The 18,441-nt window shown below is 56.8% G+C and overlaps 1 protein-coding gene across 3 annotated transcripts in view; it reads right to left on the reverse strand.

The window, feature by feature from the left end:
• CDH4 (cadherin 4) overlaps positions 1-18,441 on the reverse strand; it is a 500,836-nt gene that overhangs the window by 105,773 nt on the left and 376,622 nt on the right. The gene's annotated exons all lie outside the window — the stretch shown is intronic.

Genomic DNA, 18,441 nt, shown 5'->3' on the forward strand with positions numbered 1-18,441 from the left:
CAAGACGCCCATGTAACAAAATGGATTACGTAATTACACGGCGAGGGAAAGAAACCGTAAAAACAGAAGAATACGTCGCAGAGTGAACTACAGCTTTTAAATCCCTGAAGGATGGGGTAAAAAGATCACAGAGGAAAACACATTTTAATTTAAGACCCTTGTATATGAAAACATAGGCTAAAGACAGTTGACGACTTTGGCAAACATGATTTACAACCAATCTGCCAAAGGGTTAACAGCCTCACTATACAAAGAGTTCTTACAAATCAATAGAAACACGAGACCTTTTTTTTTTTGAGATCTTTTTGATAACAGGAAAAGGCCATGAATAGAAACCAACAGAAAAATAAAACTCAGTAGGCTTGTTAAAAATGTACACATCTTCCTGTAATCAAATAATGCAAATTGAAGTGATAAATCCTCTTCAGCTGTCAAACCGACAGGACTAAACAAATGGATCCTCGGGACCGTGGAGTGTGTCGTAGAGGATGTGGGGGCCTGGGGTTGAGCAGACCCGGTGTCTTGTATTTATGTGCATCCGAAGGTTCACTGACTCCGGGCAAGTGGCTTCATCTCTCTGAACTCCAGCTGCTTCTGTTATAAAACGGGGCTGGTAATAATAGCCCTGAATTCACAGGGTTGCGATGGCAACTAAACTGATGAGAGCCCCTGCCTATCGGGCAGCTGCTGGGACTGGACGGTGAAGGCAATCACCACTTCTGGGTGCTGACCACAGCCCTCGGCCAGCTGCGTGTGACGGTGACCATCCAGAGCCTCAAAAATCATCCTTGCTGTCAACTGAAAAAAAAATTTTTTTTTAAAGGTCCTGGCTTTGGACCCAATAGCTCCACAGCTGTCCCACAGAAACTTTATGTAAGGGAAGCTCTTCCTATACACAAGGTCATTACAGGTGTTTCTATAATAATATGATGTACATGTAAAATAATAAAAACATCAGGTAAAAAAACCTCTGGAGAGCTGACAGCAGTAAATATGAGCTAAATGCATTATGTGTGTTCATATCTTGGGATAGTACAGTCACGGAAGACCAGGACCTGGAGAAATGCCCCTAAAATAATGGTAAGTGGAGAATGGCACCAAAGTGTCCACATAGCCATATTCCCTGCTGCCCCCCTTTATAAGGACAGAAAAAAGATTGAAAGGAAATACATGAAAATGTCAACTCTGGTTTTTCTCTGATCACCAGTGAGCTTTATGCTGTTTTATTTTACTTTACTTCTTTTACCATCCTGTGTTTCTGAATGTTACAATATATATGACTTTCTACAATTAAGGGAACCAGCAGACTTCCATGGCCACGTACGGCACCTGCATGGATCCCAGGGACACTACGGCACCTGCACTGACCCCACGGCCACGTACGGCACCTGCATGGATCCCATGGACACTATGGCACCTGCATTGACCTCACGGACACGTGGCCCATCAGGGCTCACGTGGCAACAAGAGGCCTGGATGGGGACAGCCCACGGCACCTGGCCACAGTCTACTCCACGCCAACCGCAGCGGCTCCCTCCTTGCCCTGAGCTCGGGGTCCCTCCAGCATGGTCCCAGGTGGGCTTACTATTGTCCTCCATGGGCACAGAACCTTGCCCACTCCTTCTGGCAAAAAAGCTGAATAGAAGCACGTTAAATACAGACAAAACTGCGTAGTTGATGAAAAAAAATAAGACCTCCTATCTGCTCCCCAGTGCCCGAATCAATGGGAAAACCCACCCAGACAAGCTCCTGGAAGGAGGGGCCCCCACGGGGACTTTCTGCACCAGGGTCCCAGCTGGCGCGGCCTCGAGCCTCTGCAGTAAAAGGCATCTGTGGCATCTAAACCCCAACGCCTCTCACAGGCCACCCCAGCCTGCGTCACAAAGCAGCCACGTGAGGGGAGCCAGCCCGTGGCCCCGACGTCTACGGAAGGGGACACGACACTCACTCCTGTTCAAGTCAGGCTGCAGGTGCCGGGGCTCCTCTTCAGGGTCTAATGGTGACACAGCTATGGGGTCACATCTCTAGGTTCCTCGACGGGCTTCACGGAACTGCATTTAGGACAGTCCTGGCCGCACGCTGTCCCCCCCGCTGCCAGCGAGGGGATGACTGCCTTCCCCGCCCCGGGGCACTGGGCGCTCCACACGGCCTCCGCCTACACCCCTCTTGTTGATTCCCGAGGAAGTGTCCTCAGGAGGCAGAGCGGCTTCCGAAGGTCACGCAGCTCTGGGGGCAGACCTCAGGGCCGGAGCACCTGGCTGAGTGCCACCCCTCACTGCTGGGTCTTTGCCTGTGACGTCACACCCCCCCTTACCTGTCCTCAAGTTAGGTGTGGGGAGGGCTGGGCACAATGAGCATTCCCGTCGGAGGTGAGAGTGCGGCCTGCAGGCTGGGTGAGGGAGCCTCCAGGTGACAGATGTGGGCCGCTATCCTGGCCTGGGGCTCCCCACCCACAGGTAGGTAGTTCACCTGTCCCCAGGCTGGGGTAGTGTGTGCCTGAGGGCAGCCAGCCGGACTTGGGGACCTTGCACGAGACGCCAGGAGCCCCCGCCACAAGCACAGCCTCAGGGAAGGGGTGCTGGTCACCTGTGGCTTCCCGGACGCCCCCCCCCAAGAGGGGGTGCGGACACACAGGTCTGCCCCCCCCGACCCTGACCCGGAAATGCTCCGGCGCCAGCAGACGCTCACCTGCGCTCCCAGCATTCCAGGCTCAGGACCCTAAAGCGTTCTCATTAAGCCATTTTTGTTTTTTGCTTTATCTTCATTTGCTTAGGATGAGCCTGCGCGGCGTTAATTTCCCTAGTGTTGCTTAAATAAGTTGCACATATTTGCCACTATGTTAAAGCTGTGAGACACATGTAATAACAAAATCTGGTGAAAATCAGTGCCAGAGCCGTGCAGCCTCGGCCTGCAAGAGGCACCCGCTTCTCTGGGGGAGAAACGTCCGTGCGGGTCATCGGTTACGGCGATGGAGCGAGCACGTCGTTCTGGACACGCAGCAGCGCCAGGCCCACTCTGTGCGCGGCGCCCGACGCGGATGCGCGATTACACGAGTTCTGAACCCCGCGTGCGTTACTTGCAGGTGCTCCGGACTTCCTGAGGGACGACACCTGCTGAATTCCCCAGGCGTCCCTAAATGTTGCAGAGTTGAGGGCGGCGGAGTGTTGACTAATGATACGAACCTGACCTCTGTGCCCCGTTGCTAACACTTACGTGTGTGCACAGGGAAGTACAGGTGTGCACGCACACATGCATGTGTGCAGGAGTGTAGTGTTTGCACATCTCTGTGCATGTTCATAACATGCCACACTTTTCTCAAAACCAAAAGCCCGGCACCGTGACGGGCTAGCCAAAGCTCATCACTGGCTCACCCTAGACGGCTTTATCCAGGCCAGAGGCCTCATTTTTGGTGGGAGTCGGGGGGTTCCTGGCTCCTGGACTGGCCTTTGGGGCCAAGCGAGCTCACAGCTGCAGAATTACAGGGCAGGGAGCCGTGAGGCGGGCACCTGGTCCCGCCATCCTCTTCCTGGACATCTGGGAAGATGTGGTTAAGAGGTCACCCTCCTGGAGCTGCGGACACGAGGATGCTGCACGGAGCCCCCAACCTGAGCACGGCCAGATCCGGGCTCTGCGCCCATAACCACCCCTCGTCCTGTGCTTTGGGGTCAAGGACTGGCCACGCCTTCCACACGGAGGCCGGGGTGCCACCCGGGCTGTGCCCTGCTCCTGACCCCCGCGTGCTTGTCGCTGGATGCGCTCCTCGTCGGTGCCCTTATGGCCTGCCGGGGCTCAGGTCCCGTTTCCCATCTTCCACCAGCCTCCTCACTGGACTCCCCGGCCCACGCACGTCTCCTGGGAAGCCCTGGGCACACGGCAGCTGGAACAAGCCTCCTAGAGCGCGGCCTGTGCCCTCAGGTCCCGGGATGGGTCAGCTCAGGCACCAGATGTGAGGACCTCCACGTCCCCCTGTCCCTGCCCAGGGAGGGCACCTCCCGTCCTGCCCTGGGGGCCGAGGCATCCTTCCGGCCGCCCACTCGGCACAGGGCACGCACAGTGGGCAGACTTAAATGTGGGGTTGCACACATTTCCTGAGCACCAGAAATCAAGGGACCCTCAGGCTCTGCCCTCAAAAGTGCTCGTGTGGAGTGGCCGGCCAGGAGCCCGAGGGCAGTGAAGACGGGGGCACAGGGCAGCCAGCGGCCGGGGTATCCTCTGCTCTACTCCTCAGGACGGCCACTGTTCTGTGGGGCAGCGACCAGCACCGAGCCAGGACCAGGCAGGGTTCAAACCAGCAGCCAGTTACATGCCATTCAATCCGTCTGGGGCGGGCGACACGCTTCACGGGGTATTTACACCTGGGCAGGGCACTGAGGGGTGAAGAGGAGCTTGTCGGGGGCGGGTGGGGGGACGAGGCTGGGAAGGAGTGGCCAGGAAGGGGCGACGTGGAAGCAGGACAGCATGGGTGCCTCCAGAACCCGTATTAAACTAAAGGGATGTTTGGGGCCTAGAAGAAGAGGGGGAGCATCCCAGGCTCCCCGGGTGGGCAGAGCTGGTCTGACACAGGCTGCTCTTTACTGGCCTGGTAAGACTTGTTTTGTCCCCTGCACCCCCAAGCCATGGCTCCTCTGTGTGGAGCGAGGAGACCCTTATGGGGAGGTAGCGGGGGTGATGTTGGGGCACTGGGCAGATGGTCGGGGGTTTCAGCCCCATTTCCGGTTCACAGTGGGGAGAAGCTCGAGAAGAGTCACGCTGGAGGGGGTCCTGCAGGCTGGACTCCCAGGGGCGCAGTGGGGAGGGGTCGGGGGCTTTTGCCGGGACACCAGGGGGTGGTGGCCTGGCCTAGAATGAGCCCCAGGTGTTCAGAGGGACGGGGGGCTTCGGGGTGTCCTACAGCCTTACAGCTCAGGTGAGGGAACTGAGGCACAAGGAGGAAGGAATTTGCCTGGCTGGTAGGGGAGGGGCTAAGCCAGGGGTGGGGGAGGGGGGTGCCCCCCCTGGAGGAGACGTGGGCTTCCTCCTGGATGCTCGAGGCAGGGTTAGCTGTCCCCTGCGATGGGCCCCCCTCCGGCCATGGGCAGGCGGCCAGGATTCCACCCTGGTGGCTGCACCGGGCGTCCCCCCGGCCGTGGTGGCCTCCCCCCAAGAAGGGCAGGGCACTACCTCGGGCTGCAGGAGGGATGGGCTCGCTGCCCTGGACTAGGGAGCAATGGGGTGGGAGGGGTCCCCACCAGTCCCCCCACTACCTCGGGCTCAGGTGTCCCGGGCCACACGGGACACCTGCCCCCACCCCACCCCACCCCTCTCGTCCCCTCCTCACACCCCAGTCGTGCCCTGGGTCAGGGCTGCCCGTGAGCCAGTCCTACCTGGACACACCTGGGTGCCCAGGTGCCCCAGATGCAGCCCACACCGCCCAGTGCACTGACGGGGGCACTCCCCAAAGGGGCAGATGAGGGTGTGGAGCGGCCCCCGGTGCAGACCACACGGGCCACTCTCCCTTGCGAAGTCCTAGATCTGCTTCTTCAGCAGCTTTTATTTGCAAAGCGTTTCTCGTTTCAGCTGCCTCTCCCGCCGCCGCGCTCCGGGCCGGAGTCACTCTGCCCACAGTGCTCTGGGACTGCGAATAGCCAGGGGACCTCATGAGGCCGGGGGCCCGGAGCGGGGGTCCCCAGAGCCGGTGGTCCTAGAGAGGGGATCCCAGAGTGGGGGTCCCAGAGCGGGGGGTCCCAGAGCCGGGTTCACAGAGCTGGGGTCCCAGAGCGGGGGTCCCCAGAGTGGGTCCCAGAGCAGGGTCCCCAGAGTGGGTCCCAGAGCAGAGGTCCCAGAGCCGGGGTCCAGAGGGTGGTCCCAGAGTGGGGGTCCCAAAGCGGGGGTTCCAGAGAGGGGATCCCAGAGTAGGGGTCCCAGAGCCGGGGTCCCAGAGCCAGGAGCAGGACTTCAGGTGTGCCTCTGTCTCTGGGCCTCGGTCTCCCCGCTCAAGGGGCTGGGTGAGCTCTGGGCATTGGGCGACCTGGACAGCTGGGGTGTAAGCAGTGGGCTGGGGCACCAGCCTGAGGGTCAGCTTCCCCCCACAATTGGGGAGGGTAATCTCACTGCTGGGTGGGAGTCTGGAGTCACCGCATCGAAGGACGTCGACTTCGCAAAGACAAAACGGCATCCGGGGCCTCCCCGGGCTGACGACTGGTCCCTCTGCAGACAGACCGTCTGTGGCACCTGGGCGCCTGCGGGGCCCAGGACGGGTGGCCTTAAGGTCCTTCCGGACTTCTCGTCTGGCCCTGGCAGCTGTCCCCCGCCAGGCTCTCTGGGCCGGGCTCAAGGGCAGGCGTCCCCTCTTCCAGGGATAACGTGGTGAAGCCCCCGCACTCGGCTCGCAGGTTGTTATTTTAGGGAAAGAGTTGGGAGGTGAGGGGCCCCAGGACAGGACGACGGCGCAGCAATGACGACAGCCCTCTGTTTCACTGAGACCGAGGCCCCGGTTCACGGGCAAGCCGTGAAAGAAGCCGCCGAGTCCACCGCCGGCCCCTGCCCGTCCGAACCTGCACCCCACAGCCATCTGCGGGCGCTGCCCCCGCGGCCCCCGCTCGGCACATTATTTTCGTCGGCTCCCGGCAGCTCTGTGCCGCCCGGTCTTGCTCTCCCTGTACCAGAGGATTGTTCTGTGTGTCTGATTATGAGTGTAATTGAGTGTGACTTCCAGGTGAGGTCTTCAGGGACGCCACAGATGAGGAAGAAGCCGGGTCATTTCCCTCCATCATCAATTCACCAGGGAAAGATGAATAATGCAAAACTGACCCGAGGCAGGATTTAAATTATCGCCTTTTTTTTTTTTTTTTTGGAAAAAAGACGTGGGGAGGGGGGGTGGTGGAAGAAAAATAGTGTCAGGGGAAGGCTATAATCATACGCACCTCCTCCCATCTACATGCAAAAAGTTCTAATTCATCATATTTTCTATTATCTAACTGTTCACCTGTTAGGGACACAGAGTTATTAAGAGCCAAGTGTGAGCACTGGCTGTTAAATGGGCTGACTCGTCAAGCATCGGAGGTGAAGGTAAATAGGAAGCATAAATAATCGGAGGCTACGGAGCTCGGTGGCTTCCCTCGGGCCCTTCCTGCCATCTTGGTCGGGGGTGGGCATCTGCTGCTTCCTGGGTGACTATGTCCCTATTTCCTCGTGATAGGGATGCAGGCGACAGGTCCCGCTGCACCCCTTCCTGACCCAATGTATCAGGTGCTGTGGAGCAGGGAGGGGGGAGGCCCAGCCCCAGTCCACCCACACGGTGGACAGGCTCCCGGGGGTTGGAGTCAAGCACCTGCTCTAGAAATGCCTCCCAGGTGCAAAGGGACACAAGAGGAAGGGCAGAGCCTGGGCAAGGCCAAGTGAAGAGTGTCACGGGCCAAGGTGGGGGCAGCCCCGTGGAAACCCAGGGGTGGGAGCAGAGGGGAGGTAGAGGGGGGGCAGGGGGGCGGGGGGCAGAGGGGGCGGGAGCAGAGGGGGCGGGAACAAGAAGGGGGGTGGGAGCCAGACCGGGCTCCCAGCGTAGTCATTAGACCAGGGACACTTGGCGCTTCTGCAAAGCATGGTGGGTAAAGGGAGTCGGCTATCCTCCGGGGGGCGGGGATGGGGTGGGATGCTCAGAGTCGCCCTCTCAGCAGATGCAACTAATATGGAAACTGCCTCAAGATGCCCACGTGCCAGACCTCAAGGGGTGCATTTCTAAGGTGCGCCCTGCAGCCCTGACCCCCCAAAGATGGGGTCACAGATGACAGCCTGACGCCCCGACAGGCCCTCCCCCCCATCCTCAGGTCCGGGGCTGACCTGCTGGACGCTTCCTTCCTTAGCCTCTCAAATTCCTTCCACTTTTGAGAAAGTGGCCTGGACCCGAATCCATCTGATTTGATAAAAGAATCTATGGAAAAATCTTCACTTTGTTCCCGGTGGGACATGCCACACGGGCACCGTGTCTGCTGATGCTCAAGGCTTCTCCTTCACCACGGGGCTCCGGGTGGGCTTCACATGTGCACCCAGGCCCCTCCCCTCGGCGTCCCTGCGGGCCGACTCCGCGACCGGCACTGCAGGCCTGCGGACCCCCGATGCCCAGACACGGCTTCCTCGGGGCGGGCGCCGGGCAGACGATGAAGAAGGGATGGGGGTGGGAGAGGGCGACGCTGGGCTCTAACCTCCCTGGGCCTGTTCTCCCGCCTTCCAGGCCAGGCGGTGCACACCTTTCTCTGTGCGGTCAGTGCGCTGGGGGATCTGTGCTTGGAGGACGGAAGGTTCTGGGGGCCCCGGGAGGCCAGAAGCTTCGTTTTCTCCACTCCCATGAATAAAGCAGCCCTTCTCCCCCGCTCCCCGTCCTTCATGACACCAAGCAGGTGCCAGTGAATGCAGCCGGTACCTTGTTCCTTTAGCCTCCCTGCCGGGGTCCCGCCCGGGCTCGGAGGCACCTGTGATTCACACTTGCACAGTGACCACTGACCTGTGTCCATCGTCCCACCTGCCCGTTCCTGAACGGCCCTAACAGCTGGGGAAGTAAGTGGCCCATCTCAGACGCAAAAACACGACGAAGGGCCTGGCGCTCCAAGATCTCTGATGGCACAGGGGTCTGTGGTCAGGGGGACGTGCGGGAGGCAACGGCCCTCGTGCACTGTGACCTGACCGAGGTGGTCGGTCGTGCTTTATTCCCCGAACACGAGTGTCATTTATGCCTCTCCTCTGTGTCCTCCTGTTTCCACTGCTTCCTAATGGCTTTGGGCGACACGTGCTTCCGTAAAGGAAATACCGCCTCCCCCACCCCCCATGTCAAACCTGGCGCTGATTTTCACTGAAGATAATCAGAATCTTAAAAACAAAAGAAGCACTAAAGTCTGTCCTGATAGTTCATTTCCCTGCCTCCTACTCCCCTTTCAATATGCATTTGAAAAATGGTACATTTTGTTTGCCTGCAAGCATGTATATTTAAAATATTTAACTAGGCTGCTATCTGCAGCCTTCTGGCTGGTTTCCATGGTAGCTAAGGACGGACAGAGTAAAATGGTATTTAACAAACACAAAATAAAACAACGGAGAAACATCTCTGTTCCTCAGCAAATAGAACATGCGAGCCGTTCTAAATAAACATTTGCATCAGTTTGGTTCTGAGAGGCGCCGAGCGGATTTTCCGACACGCGCAGGGCCCCTGGGCAGATGGACGCAGGTGTGATCTTCCCCCCCACAGCACTACGCTGTTTCTGACTCCTGATCTCTTCTAGGAAGGGCAGGCAGGTTTGCAAATTCCCGTGGAAATCATTCCTGGCGTGGTTATTCCCTCGTGTATCCCCGTGGGAGGAGCGTCTTCGTTGCTCACTCACACCCAGGGCATCGGGGAGGGAGGGGCTGGTGTCGTCCCCGCGCACACCTGGGCAGGTGAGGCCCTGGCAGGTGCAGTGACCGGTCACGTCCCCCGAGCTGGCGCATGGCCCCTCTCTGCCCTGCGGCTGGTTAGCGTGAGCGCTCCTGACGCCCTGTCCCACCCGGGCCAAGCAGGGGGACCCAGGTCCGGAAACTGAGCCGCCCCCCTGGAAAGACTTCAGTCGGGGCTGCTCAGGCACTTTTACCAGCCGGGGGCTCCTGGTTGGGAAGGTGTCATGCTGTTCCTATTGGTGTCAGAACCACCTTTCTCTTCAATACCTCAAAGGTCACTCCCTGTCCTCCTTCGCCTTCTCTCTCCCCAAAAATGAGGACGTGGTCGGCACAGCACCCAGTGCAGGCAGGACAGGGTGCACCCTGCAGGGCAGCATGGTGTGCAGACGGCAGGCTCAGGGGCCGCGGTGAGGTCCAGGATCCAAGCACAGAGGACAGGACAGGAGACCCCGCCCCGTCCCGATGAGCCACCCGCGTGTGGGTGTGGGTGTGTGTGCGCGTGCACGAGGCTCACACCACGTGTCCAGCCAGGTTGCTCAGCCGTCCAGGCCTCCCCAGCTCACCCAGGACCCCCAGGGCCCCGGCGGTTGAACACTTGTCTCCAGCCCGGGGCCTCTGCGCCTCGGCACTGCCGACATTAGGAACTAGACTGCTCTCCGGGGTGTGGCCTCCTGGGCATCTGCCGGGCGTCCGTGGCCCCCACCTACTTGATGCCAGAAACTCCCCTACCTGCCGCCCCCACCCCCAGTTGTGACAACCCAAAGTGTCTCTAGGCTCCTCTGCACGCCCTGGTGGGGAACTTGCTCGAGAGAATCAAGAAAATCCTACTTGGTTAGAAACATTTTAAACGAAACTACTCTTCATTTCACAGGGGGAAAAAAAAAAAGAAAAACAATCGCAGCAAAAAAAAAAAAATTAAACTAAATTAAATTAGCAAGTTAAGCCACACTGTGTTACTTTTTTCCCGGAGTTGTTAGCAGTGGAACCAAATGAATCTTTCACATTGGTGTCAATTAGTGAGAAATATGGTCCATTTTGTCAGCGTTGATGGCTCTGGAAGGCTTCGAAGAGGACGTGATCAGGGTCGGCCTGAGAGCCTTAACTCAACCAGACTTCCAGGCTCATTTCCTTCCGGAAGGCGCCCCGGGGATGTTCAGCCCCGTAGTCGGTTCTGCTGTCCACCAAGGACGTGGGGCCCACAGGACGGGCTCTAGGCCCCGTGTCCGCCGGGTTGGCGGGGCTCAGGCTCACAGGTGACGTCGCTGGGGGTTCTTCTCAAAGCAGAAGCGCCCACGACCGCCTCTCTGTTGTTTCCAGAAACATCTTCAGGAATAGAAGGATTTTATACTTCACCAAACATCCGGTGGGAGCCACGGCCTGGAGAGAACCACCAACCTGCGTGCGTCTGGACACACCTGCTTGATTTTCACCAGAAACACCTACCGGAGGGCAGCCTGCACCCACGCTGCCTCACTCGTCTGCATGCACACGCACACGCCAGCCCCCATCAGGGGCTACGGGCCCCGGCGGCGGGTGAGCAACGGCCCAAGGGCACAAGCACGTCTGCAGTGCTCACAGCTCTCGTGCACACACGCACCCGTGCCGTCTCCGCTCACTACGCGCCCAGAAGGCTGCGTGCAGAGAAGTGTCCCCTGGCGCTGGCCGCCCGGTCCCCCAGGCCCAGACTCGGATGGGCTGAGACGGGATCTCGCCCAAGGACGGGAGAGGCCAGGGCTGGAGGCGGCCTCTGTCTTCTCTCATGCTTTAGGCCTTGGCTCCTAATGTCGCCTTCCTGACCCCTGGACACGGCAGCAGCCTCTGCCTCCTGCTCAGGGCCCGCTCCCAGTTCCCGGGGTATGGGGACACAGAGGCTGCCGCAGGGCGGTGTCGGGCAGGGACACAGCTGTGCTCAGTCGTCACTCCCGCAGGGAACCAAGAGAGGGACTTGGGAGCTTTCTGACCCAGGGGACCCCAGAATCCTCTGTGGGTGCCCTGCCCGTCATGTCCACCTCGAGATCGTGCTCCTGGAGACCGCAGGGGCCCGTGCGGCCTGTCTGCCCTGGCTGATGCTTCCTTGCCTGGCAGCGACGCTTGTCCTCATCTCTTTGGTCTCCGCCCGGCTGCCAAGCATCAGTGAGCTGCCGCTCCTGCCTGACTCGGCTCCCGCCCGGCAGGTCTCACTGGGACAGTGCCGGGCAGAGTCGTGAGGGCCCCCGGGCTGTGCCGGTGACCCGTCACCTCCGCCCCGCAAGAGGGCGGGTCGACCCCAGCACCCCGGTGCGTGGGGCCCTTTGCAGCCTGAAATAGTGTCAGCGTTTAGCTTTCCCGCCGGGCACGTCCTGCTCACCCGGGGCCAGGAGAGGACAGTCGGGTGGACGCGTCGCCCGAGGGCCGTTCTCCGAAACTGCAGACAAGGAAGCCAAGAGGCCCCTCCGACCAGGTACAACCACCACTCACACCCTGCGCGCCAACAGTTAACAGCCGCCGTGAGTTTGAGGAGTTCCGCTCATCCCTGGGGACCCAGCGGCGTGGGGGTGCGGGGCTGCGGGGCCCTGATGTGCAGGGATGTAGGGCTTGTGGGGTGCGGGCAGTCCGGCGTGTGCCTGGAGCGGCCCTGTGGCGGGGGAGCGAACACGCATTAGGGCGTCTACACCTCGCCCACGATGGCTGATCGCTCGCACGAGGCCATCCGTCTTCTGGGAAGAGATGAAAGAGCCGTCTTGCCACTGTCTGAAGTCACACACTCCATCCCTCGGGCAGCACCTCTGACCTAGGTGCCTTCCCAAGGCACCACCTTGCGCGGAAAGCCCCATGGGGCCCCTTTCAGTCAAAACCTCTGAATCTGCGGTGTCGGGGTGCAGGCCCAGGCGCACCAGCCCTCCGGCGCTCACTTGGGGGCCTTCCTGCCTCGGCCGGCCTTGCCTGAGGGGTCTCACCTCTCGGGTGGGCAGGTGGACGGCAGGAACGGGTCCTTAGCGGGCCGCCTCCAGCGCACCGTGTCGTGACCCCCCTGGGGGTCCTTGGTGATGGAGGCGACGGGCTCCTGCCTGCTCTCGGGATGGAGGGGTGACAAACTGTGGGCGGGGTGCAGACGGATGGCAGGGCCTCGCCATAGGGGTCTTGGCCAGACCTGTTCTTGCTGTCCTGGGGACCACGCGGCGGCATGTGGGGACCTGGGGGCGTCTGGAGGCCTGGGCGGGACCCCGGCTCAGGACCCACAGCCCACGTTTGGGGGCCTACACAAGGTCTGTCTGCAGTCTGCTCAGCCACAGGCGGGGAGGCCACATGCCTGGTGAGACAGCGTCCTGGGGCCGCCGAGCCAAAGCACCAGAGCCTGGGGCGTGGTGACAGTGGAAGTCTGAGGTCAAGGTGTCGGGGGGCCAGTTCCCTCCAGGGCCGTGGGGAGAGTCCGCTCCGGGCCTCTGTCCTCCACTCTGGCGGCCGGCTGGCCGTCTCCACCGTCCTTGGCTGTGGAAGCGTCGCCCTGCTCCCCGACTTCACCTGTGGAGTCCCCCCTGCATGCGTGTCCGTGTCCAGATTTCCCCGCGGCGTCAGCACATCGGCCTGACCTGCGTGTCTGCGAGGCCTTCCGACAAACTCCCCCATTCCGAGTGAGCGCAGGTTAGCACCCCGCAGATGCTCCCCGGGGGGACGCTTTCGGCCCGTCCTAGGCGGGGACGCAGGAACGCGTGGGGAGACCGTGTCTGCCCCGGGGCCGGCCGGGCGTGGGTGCCGCTCGCCTGAGTGTATCTTTCATAAATGCTGACGTGCGCGTTAAGAGCCAGGATTAGTTTCATAAACAACAGTTTCTTTTTTGCAAACTATACCCACAGGTCCCATTGCCACGTTCGAGTGCGAGCGCAGCCAGTCAGCTGACAGCCATGCGCGAACCTTTATCTTCAGTATTTACTGTTAGGCCAGAATATTGCTCCGATTCCTCGGGGGCGATCCAGCACTCCTGTGGGAAATATGTGACCTCATTTGCATTTTCTAATTGAATTGCTATCAGCTTTCCTGCAAGACTGCACAAAAAAATGTTATTCCAGATTCCAGCATGGCTGGTATTACCCACAGAAAAGCTGCCTTTGAATAGTTGCTAAGAGAGGAAACGGGAAGGGGAAAACTTGCCAGATTTTTATGGTTCGTCTCACCAGGGAGCTGTCAGTTTTGTCCAGCTCCACCGAGTCGCCCAAAACACCGGGCAGGGAGGCTGCACTTGCAGAAAGAGGATTCACGGAACCGGGAAATTAGGGGGACCCTGCACGCTGGTCCTTGGGGGATGTACTTCAAAGCTCCTTTTGGCAAGAGCTCCCCGGGACTTTCCATCCTGCACACTGCTCCCTTGGAAAGGGTGCTTTCTGTGTCCAGAACCTTTTGCCAGCTGCACCCTTGCTCACTGTGTCCCCATCTGAACTCCCCACCGTTCACAAACTCAGCCGGGAAGCCCTCAGCATGCATTATAGAAAAAAATTCTGCCCAGAATTGATTTTGGGCGGTGGGGTGGGCTAGGGGTCATTTCACCTTTATTCCTTAAGCATCATCTACTGAAAAGATAGTCCTTCCTCCGTTATTCTAGGTAGGGCCCGGCAAACTTTTTGTTAAGGGGGTCAGATAGTTCAATATTTTAGGCATCGCAGGCCAAGAAGTGAAATCGAAGATATTAATATAGGTACTTATACAACCGTTTAAAAATATAGAAACCATGCTTAGCTTGCAGGCCATCAAAAGGCGGGTGGCAGGTGGCAGGTGGCAGGTGGCAGGTCAGATCTGGCCGCGGGCTCTAGTGTACTGACCTTGGCCACAGAGCGCTGCTCTTATAAAAATCAAGCGTCTGCACCATGTGCCCTGATGGGGTTTATCAGGCCGTATACGTGAAGCGAGTGAATTCTACTGTGCAAAAGCTACTCCTCCCTGAGGATGATTTTTAAAAAACGTGAAATGTTTCTTTCTGTGCTTGCCATTCTGCTCCATTTGTCTATCTGATCACCTTTGCTCCTTAGCCACCCCATTTTATTTTATTATTTTATTTTTTCATGAGAGACATGGACAGAGAGGCAGAGACATAGGCAGAGGGAGAAGCAGGCTCCATGCAGGGAACCTGATGTAGGACTTGATCCCAGGACCCCAGGATCATGCCCTGGGCGGAAGGCAGATGCTCAACCACTGAGCCACTCAGGCGCCCCTAAACCACCCATTTTAATTACTGCAGTTAATGGTTCTCAAATGGGGGCGATTTTAGTCCCTGGAAACATTTTGCAAAGACTGGAGAGAGCTCTGGTGGCAATGGGGGTCTAGGGTTGGGGGCCAGGGATGCTGCTGGGTGGACATCCTACAGCGTGCAGGACCACCCCACCATGGAGGATGGTCCGGCCCGAATGCCAGCAGTGCTGAGGTCAAGAAACTGCTCTGGTTTGCACATAGACCTCACCACATCCCAAATACCAATCTTCGTGCTGTTATGGGCTATTCTTGGGCCTTTGCATTTTCATTTAAAAATTTAAAGTCATCTAGGGGCAGCTGGGTGGCCCAGCTGGTTAAGCATCCAACTCTTGATTTTGGGTCAGGTCATGATCTTGGGGTTGTAGGATCGAGATCTGCTGGAGATTCTCTCTCTCACTCTCTCTCTGACCTCCCCTCGTTCTCTCTCTCTCTCAAATACATAAATAAATCTTAAAAAAAGGTTAAAGTCATCTCTCTGCCCTTCTATAAACTACTAGACAAACAAAACATGCTGTGATTGTCATTGGTTTTGGGCCGTTGAGTCTCCAGGGACCTCTGGGTGGAGCTGGCGTCACCACGGCACCAAGCTTTCTGAGCTACGAGCAGAAGTTCTGGTTTTCAGGGTCTTTAATTGTTCTCAACAACACGTAAGGGTCTTATAACGGTTTCGTCAGATTTATTCCTGGCTGTATGATCATTTTAAATGCGATTGTCATTGGCATCTGGCTCAAATTTCGTTTTCTAGCTATTTATTCCTGGTGCGTGGAGGTGCAATTGCTTTTGCACCGAGCACTCTTGCTAACTAACCTCACTCACCCAGCCCAACAGGTTCTCGGCAGATTATTTCGGGTTCTCGACATTCACAATCCTATAAACTACGCACACCGCCGGGTCTGTTTATTCTGACTCCTTTTCTCGCCTGACCTCGGCGGCTTGAAGCTCTGGCATGTGACGTAAGAGCAGCCTCGTGCTATTTCGGATGTCAAGGGAGGCTCCGAGTATCCCCATCGCACCCTGGCGGTGTGCTGCACGCCCTTGACGAGGGTAGGGGTGGTCCCTTCTTTTCCTAATTTGCTGAATATTTCATCCTGAATGAAGTTACATTTAACAACCGACATTCAGGTGGTCACGTGGTGTCTGCCCCTTATTGAATCCCAGGTATCCACTTCCAGGAGTTAAAGCAGTCTTCTGCTCTCGGTACGGACCCGCGCAGCCACGGTTTGTCCTTTGCAGACACGGGTGCACTTGAGCTTGTTAGTATTTTGCTCGGGTGTTGTTTTCATCGATTTAAGAGCAGCCTGGCGCACGGCAACCCGCTCCCCTCCTGCCCCTTCGGAGTTCTCGCCTCTTCTGGCTGGGCACCTGTTCGGCTCTCTGGACAAGTTTCTCGGGATGAGCTTTAAGTCCTCCCTACAGTTGGGGTAGCCCTTCACGCGTGGCTGTGGCCGTGGGACACGGGTCTGAATTGAAAGGTGTTCGTGATAACGGAACAGTTGAGGTTTTCTGTTCCTGTTAGTCTTGGTGAGCGGCATAGGCCCCAGAACCTTGTCACTTCGGGTATGTTCCCAAGTGCGTCGGCATTGACCATCCGCCACGCACAGCAACCGACCGCGAGGCTGCTCATCACGCCCTGTTGTCCCTTCCGATTCGGATCACGGCGGTTCCTTGCTCCCTCTGATCGGCTCAGGAGTTCAGAGGCTCAGCTGCTGTCCTTGGGAATCCTATGATTTTGATTCCATTACCTTCTCCTCTTGCGTTGACAATTTCTTTCTTTCCACTTTGTTCTGCTACGTTTCTTTCTTTCTTTTTTTTTTTTAAAGATTTTATTTATTCATTCATGAGAGAGAGAGAGGCAGAGACACAGGCAGAGGGAGAAGCAGGCTCCACACAGGGAGCCTGACGCGGGACTCCAGGATCACGCCCTTCCCCGAAGGCAGGCGCCAAACCACTGAGCCACCCAGGGATCCCCGTTCTCCTACGTTTCTTTCCCTAATTTCTTAAATGTTTAGACCGAGGGCTCCCACCCCCCTTCTGTTCTCACGCAGGTAAGGCGGGCCGCTCCCCTGGGCGTGACCTTGGCTCCTCCCGCCGGTTTCGGCGCTCTGCTCAGAACACTGTGCACCCTGCATGCGGTTTCCTTCCTGCGAGGCCCCGGGCAGGAGGCTCTTCACTCGACTTCCAAATCTACGGGGGCTTTTCGGTTACCTTCCTCCTTGCTCTGATTCTAAGCCTGAGGCTGGAGATTGAGCCTGCAGCCACGTGTCGCGAAGGTACTGGGTGTCCCTGAAGGTCACGTGTTCGCAGCCATGCTTGGTTCTGGGTTTTGGAGGGGAGGCCAGACTCATTAAATCTGTGGGCCGAGTCTTCGATTTCCTTGCTGGCTCTCCGTCTGCCGGCTCTATCAGGGACTCAGAGGTGTGTGTTAATTTTAACCTTTCATGGAATATTTGTTTATTTCTCCTTTCAGTTCCACCAATTTTTGCCTAAGTATTTTGCAGCTGGATTATCAGGTGCACACAAATTTAGGACTCGTACATTAACAGAATGCCCAGCTCCCCTCTGATGAGAATTGCATGGCGTTTGCCCCGCGTCTTTTTACTCTCAACTTCTCTCCATCTTTACACTTTTTAGATCTGTCTTCTGTGACCTGCATAGAGTTGGAGTTTTTCTTTAATCTGTCAACTTATTTTCTTTTTGTTAGAAGAGCTCCTCTATTTTCATTTATTATAATTAGTGATATACTTGCAAGTTCACATCTTTCTCCAAGAGAAACATGGAGCTCCTGTATGCTTTCATTTTTTTGGATTGGTAGGTTTTAGAATTCTATTTTCCCATCTATTATGTTAGAACTTAAACAATCTTATGACTCTTTGTTTGCTTAAGAAAGTCTACTTTTTTGGGCTCCCTGCTCAGTGGGGAGCCTGCTCTTCCCTCTCCCTCTGCCTTCTTCACTCATGCTCTTTTGCTTGCTCAATCTCAAATAAATAAATAAAATATTAAAAAAAGAAAGACTCCTGTGTTGAAAATTCACATTGATAAGAGGAAAAGGACAAAGCATATTTTGTAAAGGCACCTTAAAAAAATATTGCCTAAATCTGCAGACTAGAAGAGGTGAAAACATTTGAAAAGGAAGTGCACCCAGGAGGTGGGAGGGCTTAGCTCTCCTTTGCACGGTGCTGGGTCATTATTAAGGTCATTATTAAGTTACCCGGTGAGAGCATAATGCTTCCTTTGCAATCATGTTAGAGTCCTGTGAGAATCCCATGGGAAAATAAAGACGGTATTATGATAGATATCGTTTTATCACGTTAGTACAAGGCCTTTAGGTCACTCCTCAAGTTCAGATTTACTTATGACTTGAAATGCCATCTACCTTGGCCAGGGCTCCTTGTGCATCTCAAATTGATCGTGTCTACCACTGTGACCTTATGGTGATTTTCCAAGACCTTGTACAGGGGTCTTTGTCTTATCCGGGTAGTGTGTTAATTCCATTTCCATCATCTTCCAGGGCAATGTGAGCATCCTGGATTCTCTGGCTCCATGATCCTCTGGCTCCAAGCATGCTTTCTCGTCTGTCCTGTAGCTTACACCTCACGTAGCATCTCACCCGCCTTGCTCACAATTATTTGTATCTACTTATTCTTTTCATGGCTTTTCACTCTAAGCTTTCATCTCAAAGCGTCCTATTTCTGCCTGAAGAACATAACCTATAGCAGAGTCCCTTGTGGCGCTTCCTGAAGGAGACTTTCACTGGGTAACAAAATCCTGTGTCTGTCACCACCCACGACCTTCTGGTGCCCATCGTCCCTTCAAGAAGGCAGC

The sequence above is a fragment of the Nyctereutes procyonoides genome, unplaced genomic scaffold (genome assembly GCF_905146905.1).
Source record: "Nyctereutes procyonoides isolate TBG_1078 unplaced genomic scaffold, NYPRO_anot_genome, whole genome shotgun sequence".
Lineage (NCBI taxonomy): Eukaryota > Metazoa > Chordata > Mammalia > Carnivora > Canidae > Nyctereutes > Nyctereutes procyonoides.